We start from the raw sequence: 15979 nt of genomic DNA, 5'->3' as shown, positions 1-15979 counted from the left end.
CCAACTACTGTGATATGTGGTTGTCCCAACTAGCTATCTGAATATACTAACTACTGTGATATGTGGTTGTCTCACCTAGCTATCTGACTATACTAACTACTGTGATATGTGGTTGTCCACCTAGCTATCTGAATATACTAACTACTGTAATATCTGGTTGTCCACCTAGCTATCTGAAGATGAATATACTAACTACTGAGATATGTGGTTGTCCACCTAGCTATCTGAATATATAACTAACTACGATATATGGTTGTACCACCTAGCTATCTGAATATACTAACTACTGAGATATGTGGTTGTCCCACCTAGCTATCTGAATATACTAACTACTGTGATATGTGGTTGTCCACCTAGCTATCTGAAGATGAATATACTAACTACTGTGATATGTGGTTGTCCACCTAGCTATCTGAAGATGAATATACTAACTACTGTAATATGTGGTTGTACACCTAGCTATCTGAAGATGAATATACTAACTACTGTGATATGTGGTTGTCACACCTAGCTATCTGAAGATACTATACTAATACTGTATATGTGGTTGTCCCACCTAGCTATCTGAATATACTAACTACTGAGATATGTGGTTGTCCCACCTAGCTATCTGAATATACTAACTACTGTGATATGTGGTTGTCCACCTAGCTATCTGAATATACTAACTACTGTAATATGTGGTTGTCCACCTAGCTATCGGAATATACTAACTTCTGAGATATGTGGTTGTCCCACCTAGCTATCTGAATATACTAACTACTGTGATATGTGGTTGTCCACCTAGCTATCTGAAGATGAATATACTAACTACTGTGATATGTGGTTGTCCACCTAGCTATCTGAATATACTAACTACTGTGATATGTGGTTGTCCACCTAGCTATCTGAATATACTAACTACTGTGATATGTGGTTGTCCACCTAGCTATCTGAATATACTAACTACTGTGATATGTGGTTGTCCACCTAGCTATCTGAATATACTAACTACTGAGATATGTGGTTGTCCACCTAGCTATCTGAATATACTAACTACTGAGATATGTGGTTGTCCACCTAGCTATCTGAAGATGAATATACTAACTACTGTGATATGTGGTTGTCCACCTAGCTATCTGAATATACTAACTACTGTGATATGTGGTTGTCCACCTAGCTATCTGAATATACTAACTACTGTGATATGTGGTTGTCCACCTAGCTATCTGAATATACTAACTACTGTAATATGTGGTTGTCCCACCTAGCTATCTGAATATACTAACTACTGAGATATGTGGTTGTCCACCTAGCTATCTGAATATATCTAACTACTGAGATATGTGGTTGTCCCACCTAGCTATCTGAAGATGAACTACTACTGGAAGGGCCCCGCTACTGTACCCGTATATGTGGTTGTCCACCTAGCTATCTGAAGATGAATATACTAACTACTGTAATATGTGGTTGTCTCACCTAGCTATCTGAAGATGAATATACTAATTACTGTAATATGTGGTTGTCACACCTAGCTTTCTGAATATACTAATTGCCGTGATATTTGGTTGTCCACCTAGCTATCTGAATATACTAACTACTGTAATATCTGGTTGTCCCACCTAGCTATCTGAATATACTAACTACTGTAATATGTGGGTGTCCACTTAGCTATCTGAATATACTAACTACTGAGAAAAGAGTTTGTCCACCGAGCTATCTGAATATACTAACTGTGATATGTGGTTGCCCCACCGAGCTATCTGAAGATGAATATACTACTTACTGTAATATGTGGTTGTCCCACCTAGCTATCTGAATATACTAACTACTGAGATATGTGGTTGTCTCACCTAGCTATCTGAACATACTAACTACCGTGATATTTGGTTGTCCACCTAGCTATCTGAATATACAAACTACTGTAATATCTGGTTGTCCCACCTAGCTATCTGAATATACTAACTACTGAGATATGTGGTTGTCCACCTAGCTATCTGAATATACTAACTACTGAGATATGTGGTTGTCTACCTAGCTATCTGAAGATGAATATACTAACTACTGTAATATGTGGTTGTCCCACCTAGCTATCTGAATATACTAACTACTGAGATATGTGGTTGTCTACCTAGCTATCTGAAGATGAATATACTAATTACTGTAATATGTGGTTGTCCCACCTAGCTATCTGAATCTACTAACTACTGTGATATGTGGTTGTCCACCTAGCTATGTGAAGATGAATATATTAACTACTGTGATATGTGGTTGTCCCACCTAGCTATCTGAATATACTAACTACTGAGATATGTGGTTGTCCCACCTAGCTATCTGAAGATGTATATTCTAACTACTGTGATATGTGGTTGTCCCACCTAGCTATCTGAATATACTAACTACTGTGATATGTGGTTGTCCACCTAGCTATCTGAAGATGAATATACTAACTACTGTGATATGTGGTTGTCCCACCTAGCTATCTGACTATACTAACTACTGAGTTATGTGGTTGTCCACCTAGCTATCTGAATATACTAACTACTGTAGATATGTGGTTGTCCACCTAGCTATCTGAATATACTAACTACTGAGATATGTGGTTGTCCACCTAGCTATCTGAAGTGATACTAACTACTGTGATATGTGGTTGTCCACCTAGCTATCTGAATATACTAACTACTGTGATATGTGGTTGTCCCACCTAGCTATCTGAATATACTAACTACTGTGATATGTGGTTGTCCCACCTAGCTATCTGAACATACTAACTACTGTGATATGTTGTCTTCTCACCTAGCTATCTGAATATACTAACTACTGAGATATGTGGTTGTCCACCTAGCTATCTGAATATACTAACTACTGAGATATGTGGTTGTCCAACTAGCTATCTGAAGATGAATATACTAACTACTGTGATATGTGGTTGCCCCACCTAGCTATCTGAAGATGAATATACTACCTACTGTGATATGTGGTTGTCCCACCTAGCTATCTGAATATACTACCTACTGTGATATGTGGTTGTCCCACCTAGCTATCTGAACATACTAACTACTGTGATATGTTGTCTTCTCACCTAGCTATATGAATATACTAACTACTGTTATATGTGGATGTTCCACCTAGCTATCTGAATACACTGACTGTGATATGTGGTTGTCCCACCTAGCTATCTGAAGATGAATATACTAACTACTGTGATATGTGGTTGTCCCACCTAGCTATCTGAAGATGAATATACTAACTACTGTGATATGTGGTTGTCCCACCTAGCTATCTGAATATACTAACTACTGTAATATGTGGTTGTCCACCTAGCTATCTGAAGATGAATATACTTACTACTGTAATATGTGGTTGTTCCACCTAGCTATCTGAAGACTAATATAGTAACTACTGTAATATGTGGTTGTTCCACCTAGCTATCTGAATATACTAACTACTGAGATATGTGGTTGTTCCACCTAGCTATCTGAATAATCTAACTACTGTGATATGTGGTTGTCTCACCTAGCTATCTGACTATACTAACTACTGAGATATTTGGTTGTCCACCTAGCTATCTGAATATTCTAACTACTTTGATATGTGGTTGTCCCACCTAGCTATCTGAATATACTAACTACTGTAATATGTGGTTGTCCCACCTAGCTATCTGAAGATTAATATAATAACTACTGTGATATGTGGTTCTCCCACCTAGCTATCTGAAGATTAATATAGTAACTACTGTAATATGTGGTTGTTCCACCTAGCTATCTGAAGATGAATATACTAACTACTGTAATATGTGGTTGTCCACCTAGCTATCTGAAGATGAATATACTAACTACTGTAATATGTGGTTGTCTCACCTAGCTATCTGAAGATGAATATACTAACTACTGTAATATGTGGTTGTTCCACCTAGCTATCTGAATATACTAACATATGTGATATGTTGTTGTCCCACCTAGCTATCTGAAGAAGAATTTACTAACTACTGTAAGATGTGGTTGTTCCACCTAGCTATCTGAATATACTAATTACTGTGATATGTGGTTGTCGCACCTAGCTATCTGAATATACTAAATACTGTAATATGTGGTTGTCTCACCTAGCTATCTGAAGATGAATATACTAACTACTGTGATATGTGGTTCTCCCACCTAGCTATCTGAAGATTAATATAGTAACTACTGTAATATGTGGTTGTTCCACCTAGCTATCTGAATATACTAACTACTGTGATATGTGGTTGTTCCACCTAGCTATCTGAATATACTAACTACTGTGATATGTGGTTGTTCCACCTAGCTATCTGAATATACTAACTACTGTGATATGTGGTTGTCCCACCTAGCTATCTGAATACTGAATACATTACAACGGAACGATTTGATTAGTGTAGTGTTAGCTAGCTACATAGTTGTCTTTGCTGTCTTTGTATCTAAGATAATTGTGTAGTTTAGAGTAATTATCGAGGTTAGCTAGCCAGGTTAGCTAGTGTAGCTAGCTACATAGTTGCCGTTTTATCATGATAATGGTGTCGCACTGAAACTATCGAGGTTACCTAGCCAGCTACACTTTCAAACAAAGTCAACAACGCAGCCACTGCTAGCTAGCCTACTTTACCAGCCAGCAGTACTGTATCATTTTAGTCAATAAGTTGTCTTTGTCATAGTTTGTCATAGTTTGATAATTGTGTAGTTTAGAGTAATTATCGAGGTTAGCTGGCCAGCTATTTTAAGTCCCCCGCGACGCCATTTCCAAACCTAGCCAACTATTACCGACGAGCAGCATTGTAGAAACTAACTACATTACAAAGGAACGTCTTGATTAGTGTTATGTTAGCTAGCTACATAGTTGCCTTTGTATCATGTTAAGGTGTAGTACTGAAACTATCGAGGTTACCTAGCCAGCTAGCCTACTTCACCAGCCAGCAGTACTGTATCATTTTAATCATTTTAGTCAATAAGATTTTTGCAACGCAAGCTTAACTTTCTGAACATTTGAGACGTGCAGTCCACTTGTCATTCCAATCTCCTTTGCATTAGTGTAGCCTCTTCTGTAGCCTGTCAACTATGTGTCTGTCTATCCCTGTTCTCTCCCCTCTGCACAGGCCATACAAACGCTTCACACCGCGTGGCCGCTGCCACTCTAACCTGGTGGTCCCAGCGCGCACGACCCACGTGGAGTTCCAGGTCTCCGACAGCCTCTGGAACTGCAGGTCTGCGGCCAACAAGGCAGAGTTCATCTCAGCCTATGCTACCCTCCAGTCCCTCGACTTCTTGGCGCTGACGGAAACATGGATTACCACAGATAACACTGCTACTCCTACTGCTCTCTCCTCGTCTGCCCACGTGTTCTCGCACACCCCGAGAGCTTCTGGTCAGCGGGGTGGTGGCACTGGGATCCTCATCTCTCCCAAGTGGACATTCTCTCTTTCTCCCCTCACCCATCTGTCTATCGCCTCCTTTGAATTCCATGCTGTCACAGTTACCAGCCCTTTCAAGCTTAACATCCTTATCATTTATCGCCCTCCAGGTTCCCTTGGAGAGTTCATCAATGAGCTTGACGCCTTGATAAGTTCCTTTCCTGAGGATGGCTCACCTCTCACAGTTCTGGGTGACTTTAACCTCCCCACGTCTACCTTTGACTCATTCCTCTCTGCCTCCTTCTTTCCACTCCTCTCTTGACCTCACACTCTCACCTTCCCCCCTACTCACAAGGCAGGCAATACGCTTGACCTCATCTTTACTAGATGCTGTTCTTCCACTAATCTCATTGCAACTCCCCTCCAAGTCTCCGACCACTACCTTGTATCCTTTTCCCTCTCGCTCTCATCCAACACTTCTCACTCTGCCCCTACTCGGATGGTATTGCGCCGTCCCAACCTACGCTCTCTCTCTCCCGCTACTCTCTCCTCTTCCATCCTATCATCTCTTCCCTCTGCTCAAACCTTCTCCAACCTATCTCCTGATTCTGCCTCTTCAATCCTCCTCTCCTCCCTTTCTGCATCCTTTGACTCTCTATGTCCCCTATCCTCCAGGCCGGCTCGGTCCTCCCCTCCTGCTCCGTGGCTCGACGACTCATTGCGAGCTCACAGAACAGGGCTCCGGGCAGCCGAGCGGAAATGGAGGAAAACTCGCCTCCCTGCGGACCTGGCATCCTTTCACTCCCTCCTCTCTACATTTTCCTCTTCTGTCTCTGCTGCTAAAGCCACTTTCTACCACTCTAAATTCCAAGCATCTGCCTCTAACCCTAGGAAGCTCTTTGCCACCTTCTCCTCCCTCCTGAATCCTCCTCCCCCTCCCCCCCCTCCTCCCTCTCTGCGGATGACTTCGTCAACCATTTTGAAAAGAAGGTCGACGACATCCGATCCTCGTTTGCTAAGTCAAACGACACCGCTGGTCCTGCTCACACTGCCCTACCCTGTGCTTTGACCTCTTTCTCCCCTCTCTCTCCAGATGAAATCTCGCGTCTTGTGACGGCCGGCCGCCCAACAACCTGCCCGGTTGACCCTATCCCCTCCTCTCTTCTCCAGACCATTTCCGGAGCCCTTCTCCCTTACCTCACCTCGCTCATCAACTCATCCTTGACCGCTGGCTACGTCCCTTCCGTCTTCAAGAGAGCGAGAGTTGCACCCCTTCTGAAAAAACCTACACTCGATCCCTCCGATGTCAACAACTACAGACCAGTATCCCTTCTTTCTTTTCTCTCCAAAACTCTTGAACGTGCCGTCCTTGGCCAGCTCTCCTGCTATCTCTCTCAGAATGACCTTCTTGATCCAAATCAGTCATGTTTCAAGACTGGTCATTCAACTGAGACTGCTCTTCTCTGTGTCACGGAGGCTCTCCGCACTGCTAAAGCTAACTCTCTCTCCTCTGCTCTCATCCTTCTAGACCTATCTGCTGCCTTTGATACTGTGAACCATCAGATCCTCCTCTCCACCCTCTCCGAGTTGGGCATCTCCGGCGCGGCCCACGCTTGGATTGCGTCCTACCTGACAGGTCGCTCCTACCAGGTGGCGTGGCGAGAATCTGTCTCCGCACCACGTGCTCTCACCACTGGTGTCCCCCAGGGCTCTGTTCTAGGCCCTCTCCTATTCTCGCTATACACCAAGTCACTTGGCTCTGTCATATCCTCACATGGTCTCTCCTATCATTGCTACGCAGATGACACACAATTAATCTTCTCCTTTCCCCCTTCTGATAACCAGGTGGCGAATCGCATCTCTGCATGTCTGGCAGACATATCAGTGTGGATGACGGATCACCACCTCAAGCTGAACCTCGGCAAGACGGAGCTGCTCTTCCTCCCGGGGAAGGACTGCCCGTTCCATGATCTCGCCATCACGGTTGACAACTCCATTGTGTCCTCCTCCCAGAGTGCTAAGAACCTTGGCGTGACCCTGGACAACACCCTGTCGTTCTCCACTAACATCAAGGCGGTGACCCGATCCTGTAGGTTCATGCTCTACAACATTCGCAGAGTACGACCCTACCTCACTCAGGAAGCGGCGCAGGTCCTAATCCAGGCACTTGTCATCTCCCGTCTGGATTACTGCAACTCGCTGTTGGCTGGGCTCCCTGCCTGTGCCATTAAACCCCTACAACTCATCCAGAACACCGCAGCCCGTCTGGTGTTCAACCTTCCCAAGTTCTCTCATGTCTCCCCGCTCCTCCGCTCTCTCCACTGGCTTCCAGTTGAAGCTCGCATCCGCTTCAAGACCATGGTGCTTGCCTACGGAGCTGTGAGGGGAACGGCACCTCCGTACCTTCAGGCTCTGATCAGGCCCTACACCCAAACAAGGGCACTGCATTCATCCACCTCTGGCCTGCTCGCCTCCCTACATCTGAGGAAGCACAGTTCCCGCTCAGCCCAGTCAAAACTGTTCGCTGCTCTGCCACCCCAATGGTGGAACAAGCTCCCTCACGACGCCAGGACAGCGGAGTCAATCACCACCTTCCGGAGACACCTGAAACCCCACCTCTTTAAGGAATACCTAGGATAGGATAAAGTAATCCTTCTAACCCCCCCCCCCCCCTTAAAAGAATTAGAGTGGGGCAAAAAAGTATTTAGTCAGCCACCAATTGTGCAAGTTCTCCAACTTAAAAAGATGAGAGATGCCTGTAATTTTCATCATAGGTACACGTCAACTATGACAGACAAAATTAGAAAATAAATCCAGAAAATCACATTGTAGGATTTTTTATGAATTTATTTGCAAATTATGGTGGAAAATAAGTATTTGGTCACCTACTAACAAGCAAGATTTCTGGCTCTCACAGACCTGTAACTTCTTCTTTAAGAGGCTCCTCTGTACTCCACTCGTTACCTGTATTAATGGCACCTGTTTGAACTTGTTATCAATATAAAAGACACCTGTCCACAACCTCAAACAGTCACACTCCAAACTCCACTATGGCCAAGACCAAAGAGCTGTCAAAGGACACCAGAAACAAAATTGTAGACCTGCACCAGGCTGGGAAGACTGAATCTGCAATAGGTAAGCAGCTTGGTTTGAAGAAATCAACTGTGGGAGCAATTATTAGGAAATGGAAGACATACAAGACCACTGATAATCTCCCTCGATCTGGGGCTCCATGCTCGTGGGGTCAAAATGATCACAAGAACGGTGAGCAAAAATCCCAGAACCACACGGGGGGACCTAGTGAATGACCTGCAGAGAGCTGGGACCAAAGTAACAAAGCCTACCATCAGTAACACACTACGCCGCCAGGGACTCAAATCCTGCAGTGCCAGACGTGTCCCCCTGCTTAAGCCACTACATGTCCAGGCCCGTCTGAAGTTTGCTAGAGAGCATTTGGATGATCCAGAAGAGGATTGGGAGAATGTCATATGGTCAGATGAAACCAAAATAGAACTTTTAGGTAAAAACTCAACTCGTCGTGTTTGGAGGACAAAGAATGCTGAGTTGCATCCAAAGAACACCATACCTACTGTGTAGCATGGGGGTGGAAACATCATGCTTTGGGGCTGTTTTTCTGCAAAGGGACCAGGACGACTGATCCGTGTAAAGGAAAGAATGAATGGGGCCATGTATCGTGACATTTTGAGTGAAAACCTCCTTCCATCAGCAAGAGCATTGAAGATGAAACGTGGCTGGGTCTTTCAGCATGACAATGATCCCAAACACACCGCCCGGGCAACGAAGGAGTGGCTTCGTAAGAAGCATTTCAAGGTCCTGGAGTGGCCTAGCCAGTCTCCAGATCTCAACCCCATAGAAAATCTTTGGAGGGAGTTGAAAGTCCGTGTTGCCCAGCGACAGCCCCAAAACATCACTGCTCTAGAGGAGATCTGCATGGAGGAATGGGCCAAAATACCAGCAACAGTGTGTGAAAACCTTGTGAACACTTACAGAAAACGTTTGACCTGTGTCATTGCCAACAAAGGGTATATAACTGTTTTGTCTTTGGCTATGCCGGATTAAGTGATATGACATGCTAACCTATAAAATGATTTCTCTGTAATTAATATTACCTGATTAAGCTAATCATGTAAATGTAATTAACTAGAAAGTCGGGGCACCACGGAAGAACGTTTATAAAGCCGTTATCTTCCGAATAAACTCTTAAAATACTTTGTAATATTTTTCATCGATAGCAGTCAATATTAACCCTTGTCTTATTTTCAGTCTCATAATGAAAGTTGTAAATTCTTGGTTATCTTCACGAACCCTGGCTAACAAGTTGAATCAGCAATACAAAATTGGGTTTAATTATTTATTTACTAAATACCTAAACTAATCACACAGAATTACAAATACACAGAATACAAATGATGTCATACATGATGGCTGGTTACACAAAGGAAAGGGGGTTGGGCTTGAATGAAAGAGCGGGAAGATTTAGGAACAAAGAAACAGCAGCTATGCTATCGTAAATACATTATCTTATGCATTCTAAATTACCGCCCATTTGGAAAAGGAAAATGCAATAAATATTTACTCTGAGCTGCGCTTCGGGTGGGTTGGTCGTAGATGCTGGCCGGGTTGGCCAACAGATCTTCCTGTTACTCGGAAGAATGTCTCTGGTGGTAAATTGGATACGTGGTGGTATCTTCGTCCGTCTGTTAGACTGGATCCGTCGTCCGTCCTTTCCTAGCCCACGTCTACAGCGGCCGCTGCTAACTCAACGGCTAGGAAGTAGCACTTCTGTAGTGAATAAGCTCAAAGTTCATACCAGTTCATACCATAGCTCACACCGAGGTTGGCTTAGTTCTGTCCTTGACATGTGTGTCCTTCTAACGTAGAGGCTGCAGACCTCCCGTACTGGAACCACATGGTTATCTTTTCGTCAAAGGCTTATATAGTGGAGAGGGGGGAAGGATGTGTTTCATCGTTTATAACCCCTCCTCTTCACAGGGGTGGGCCACTGATCAAGCAGGGCACTTTCCTTATGAAAACCCAATTATCTCATTTGGAAGCTAAAATTACATTTAATCTCCTAACAAACAATTTCAATATCAAACATTTCAATTGCATAACAATTCCATGTTACTCTGATAACTAGAGGGTGTATACTTTCTCAGGTACAGTTTATGTCGTCCTGTCATCAGTCATAATGTCTCAGATAACAACGAACTGACATCCATATTCATTACGTTCCAAAGCATATTTCCAACTGGTTTTATTAACAAAATATGTGGTACCTTTCCCCATTTGTTTGATGTTCCCAGACTCTCTATATTTAACACGGGCTATTCAAGTCCTTCAGTAGGGTCAGAGAGGGGAAGGGAGAAAGGTATTTATGGGGGGGGGGGGGGGTCTTAAACCTTACCCACAGGCCAACGTCATGACATAACAAAGTTTTGAGATAAACTTTTGTTATTAACCAAATACTTATTTTCCACCATAATTTGCAAATAAATTCATTAAAAATCCTACAATGTGATTTTCTGGATTTTTTTCCCCATTTTGTCTGTCATAGTTGAAGTGTACCTATGATGAAAATTACAGGCCTCTCTCATCTTTTTAAGTGGGAGAACTTGCACAATTGGTGGCTGACTAAATACTTTTTGGCCCCACTGTAGATGCACTATTGTAAAGTGGTTGTTCCACTGGATATCATAAGGTGAATGCACCAATTTGTAAGTCGCTCTGGATAAGAGCGTCTGCTAAATGACTTAAATGTAAATGTAAATGAATATTCTAACTACTGTGATATGTGGTTGTCCACCTAGCTATCTGAATATATTAACTACTGTAATATGTGGTTGTCCCACCTAGCTATCTGAATATAATTACTACTGTAATATCTGGTTGTCCACCTAGCTATCTGAAGATGAATATACTAACTACTGTGATATGTGGTTGTCCCACCTAGCTATCTGAATATACTAACTACTGTGATATGTGGTTGTCTCACCTAGCTATCTGAATATACTAACTACTGTGATATGTGGTTGTCCACCTAGCTATCTGAATATACTAACTACTGGGATATGTGGTTGTCCACCTAGCTATCTGAAGATGAATATACTAACTGCTGTGATATGTGGTTGTCCCAACTAGCTATCTGAATATACTAACTAGTGAGATATGTGGTTGTCCCACCTAACTATCTGAATATACTAACTACTGTGATATGTGGTTGTTCCACCTAGCTATCTGAATATACTGACTGTGATATGTGGTTGTCCCACCTAGCTATCTGAAGATGAATATACTAACTACTGTGATATGTGGTTGTCCCACATAGCTATCTGAAGATTAATATACTAACTGTAAGTGGCTGTGGATAAGAGATCTGCTCAAGGACTAACGTGTAAATGTACTAAAGCATTATGACCGATTTTTTTTTTTCTCCCTTCAACAGCTGTTAAGGGTACGGACTCAGGGATTCACTGTCAGTTACACGCCTCATTAAAGCCGTCAGGTATAAGGCATTATGATGCCCTTATAATCCACAGTAGGACTTGTCATCAGCAGGTGTTGACTCTTAAAAACAGCTTAACGTCATCTCATAATAATCCTGATTTAATAACAGCTATGTTAAGTCAGTTGACTAAACCATTTCTGTGTCTTTTTGCTGTGTATACAGTGCCTTCGGGAAAGTATTCAGACCGCGTGACTTTTTTTCACATTTTGTTACGTCACAGCCTTATTCTAAAATGTATTACATTTTTTTCCTCATCAATCTACACAATACCCCATAATGATATCACAATACTCCATAATGACATCACAATACCCCATAATAACTATGCAAAAACAGGATTTTATAAATTTTTGCCTTCTTTTTTTGTTTAAGCCCAGAAATATGACATTTACATAAGTATTCAGACCCTGTACTCAGTACTTTGTTGAAGCACCTTTAGCAACGATTACAGCCTCGAGTCTTCTTGGGTATGACGCTACAAGCTTGGCACACCTGTATTTGGGGAGTTTCTCCCATTCTTCTCTGCAGATCCTCTCAAGCTCTGTCAGGTTGGATGGGGAGCGTTGCTGCACAGCTATTTTCAGGTCTCTCCAGAGATGTTTGATCGGGTTCAAGTCCGGGCTCTGGCTGGGCCACTCAAGGACATTCAGAGACTTGTCCCGAATTCAGAGACTTGTCCTGAGACTCCTGCATTGTCTTGGCTGTGTGCTTAGGGTTGTTGTCCTGTGGAAGGTGAACCTTCGCCCCAGTCTGAGGTCCCAGTCCCTGCTGCTGAAAAACATCCCCGTAGCATGATGCTGCCACCACCATAATTCACCATAGGGATGGTGCCAGACACACTGATCTGAAATACAGCGGTCAGCCCAGACACACTGATCTGAAATAGAGCGGTCAGACCAGACACACTGATCTGAAATACAGCGGTCAGACCAGACACACTGATCTGAAATACAGCGGTCAGCCCAGACACACTGATCTGAAATACAGCGGTCAGACCAGACACACTGATCTGAAATACAGGCCAGCATGTACATCCCAAATGGCAACCTATTCCCTATATAGTGCACTATTTTAGACCAGGGCCCTATTCCCTATATAGTGCACTACTTTTGACCAGGGCCCTATTCCCTATATAGTGCACTACTTTTGGGGTTCTGGTCAATAGGGACTTATACATTAATAGGCACTAAATAGGGAACAGGGTTTCATTTGGGACACTATCACTGTATGTTATTAGACTTCCATTGAATTACTGAAAATGATGTATTATTCTAAAATCTAAAACAAATACTAGATTATTGTCCAACATTACATATTTACATCCAACATCTCTTCAGAGTAACATGGTTGCACTGTATTGTCTATCGTTCCCTAGTTCAGTGATTACTAACAAATGTCTGTAAATTATTAAATAGTTTGAATACTGATAATACACTCAGCGGTGATGTTGATGTAGTTACAAAATGGTGAGCAGGGCAGATTCAAAATGGGGAGCAGGGCCGACTCAAAATGGGGAGCAGGGAGGATTCAAAATGGGGAGCAGGGCAGATTCAAAATGGGGAGCAGGGCAGATTCAAAATGGGGAGCAGGGCAGATTCAAAATGGAGAGCAGGGCAGATTCAAAATGGGGGGCAGGGAAGATTCAAAATGGGGAGCAGGGCAGATTCAAAATGGGGAGCAGTTGGGATTCAAAATGGAGAAAAGGGCAGATTCAGAATGGGGAGCAGGGCAGATTCAAAATGGGGAGCAGGGCAGATTCAAAATGGGGAGCAGGGCAAATTCAAAATGGGGAGCAGGGCAGATTCAAAATGGAGAGCAGGGCAGATTCAAAATGGGGAGCAGGGCAGATTCAAAATGGGGAGCAGGGCAGATTCAAAATGGAGAGCAGGGCAGATTCAAAATGGGGAGCAGGGCAGATTCAAAATGGGGAGCAGGGCAGATTCAAAATGGGGGGCAGGGAAGATTCAAAATGGGGAGCAGGGCAGATTCAAAATGGGGAGCAGGGCAGATTCAAAATGGGGAGCAGGGCAGATTCAAAATGGGGAGCAGGGCAGATTCAAAATGGGAAGCAGAGAAGATTCGAAATGGGGAGCAGGGCAGATTCGAAATGGGAAGCAGAGAAGATTCGAAATGGGGAGCAGGGCAGATTCGAAATGGGGAGCAGTTGGGATTCAAAATGGAGAAAAGGGCAGATTCAGAATGGGGAGCAGGGCAGATTCAAAATGGGGAGCAGGGCAGATTCAAAATGGGAAGCAGAGAAGATTCGAAATGGGGAGCAGGGCAGATTCGAAATGGGGAGCAGGGCAGATTCAAAATGGGGAGAAGGGCAGATTCAAAATGGGGAGCAGTTGGGATTCAAAATGGAGAAAAGGGCAGATTCAGAATGGGGAGCAGGGCAGATTCAGAATGGGGAGCAGGGCAGATTCAAAATGGGGAGCAGGGCAGATTCAAAATGGGGAGCAGGGCAGATTCAAAATGGGGAGCAGGGCAGATTCAAAATGGGGAGCAGGGCAGATTCAAAATGGGGAGCAGGGCAGATTCAAAATGGAGAGCAGGGCAGATTCAAAATGGGGAGCAGGGAAGATTCAAAATGGGGAGCAGGGCAGATTCAAAATGGGGAGCAGGGCAGATTCAAAATGGGGAGCAGGGCAGATTCAAAATGGGGAGCAGGGCAGATTCGAAATGGGGAGCAGGGCAGATTCAAAATGGGGAGCAGGGCAGATTCAAAATGGGGAGCAGAGAAGATTCAAAATGGGAAGCAGGGCAGATTCAAAATGGGGAGCAGTTGGGATTCAAAATGGAGAAAAGGGCAGATTCAGAATGGGGAGCAGGGCAGATTCAAAATGGGAAGCAGGGCAGATTCAAAATGGGGAGCAGGTCAGATTCAAAATGGGGAGCAGGTCAGATTCATTGCAAAATTACCTGGAGTGTTTTTTTTTTATTTTTTGTAGTTTAGAGTTTCATATTTAGCGGAGGAATTTTCCATATGAATGGTTAGTTTTTTCCCTCGTTCTGGGGATTCATCATTCAGAACATGGGTGCATCCTAAATGGCAGTAGTGTACTACTTTTCACCAGGGCACATGGCTAAAAGTAGTGCACTATGTTTAGGGAATGGGGTGCTATTTGGGATGCAACCCATGGGTACTTTAGTTGTGGGAGGCGTGTTGGAAGGCTAATATGCTTTATAAGATGTATTTCTCCAAATAGGTGATGCAACAAGAACAAAAAAAGTCCCCAAAAATTCTGTGCGTGAAATAACTACAAATGACCCATAAGGATACTGGTAACTTCCTAGCAACCAGATTTTTCTCACATGGGAAACGATGAATGTCAAAACCCGTTGGAGTGCTGCTTCTCCCCACTGCATTCCCCTGTGATGTGTGAGATTTTCAAGTTCTCAATGATCCACGCTTGGCACTGGATCAAAAAGATGAGCTGGGATTGCTTCACAGAGGCAAAAATAATCACTTGTTTTCCTTTTTCCTGTATCCCCCTCAGTCTGCCTCTCGAATGGAAATGGCTTTTGTTGTGAAGTGTACAATTGATTATTCATTATATTCTGTATGTCGTGTACTTCAAATAACAAGTAAAGAAATAAATGTTTGAGGGGCAATCCATTCTGCTTGACTTGCAGCAGACAGAGGGGCCGTATACTGACATGTAACAGAGAGAGGAGGGTCTGTATAGTGACTTGTTGCAGAGAGAGGAGGATCTGTATAGTGACTTGTTGCAGAGAGAGGAGGGTCTGTATAGTGACTTGTTGCAGAGAGCGGAGGGTCTGTATAGTGACTTGTAACAGAGAGAGGAGGGTCTGTATATTGACTTGTAACAGAGAGAGGAGGGTCTGTATAGTGACTTGTAACAGAGAGGACAGTCTGTATAGTGACTTGTAACAGAGAGAGGAGGGTCTGTATAGTGACTTGTTGCAGAGAGAGGAGGGTCTGTATAGTGACTTGTTACAGAGAGAGGAGGATCTGTATAGTGACTTGTTACAGCGAGAGGAAGGTCTGTATAGTGACTTGTAACAGAGAGAGGAGGGTCTGTATAGTGACTTGTTGCAGAGAGAGGAGGGTCTGTATAGTGACTTGTAGCAGAGAGAGGAGGGTC

Source organism: Salmo salar, chromosome 09, assembly GCF_965601325.2.
Source record: "Salmo salar chromosome 09, fSalSal1, whole genome shotgun sequence".
Classification (NCBI taxonomy): domain Eukaryota; kingdom Metazoa; phylum Chordata; class Actinopteri; order Salmoniformes; family Salmonidae; genus Salmo; species Salmo salar.
The sequence above is the reverse complement of the archived record's forward strand: the minus strand, read 5'-3'. Positions refer to the sequence as shown.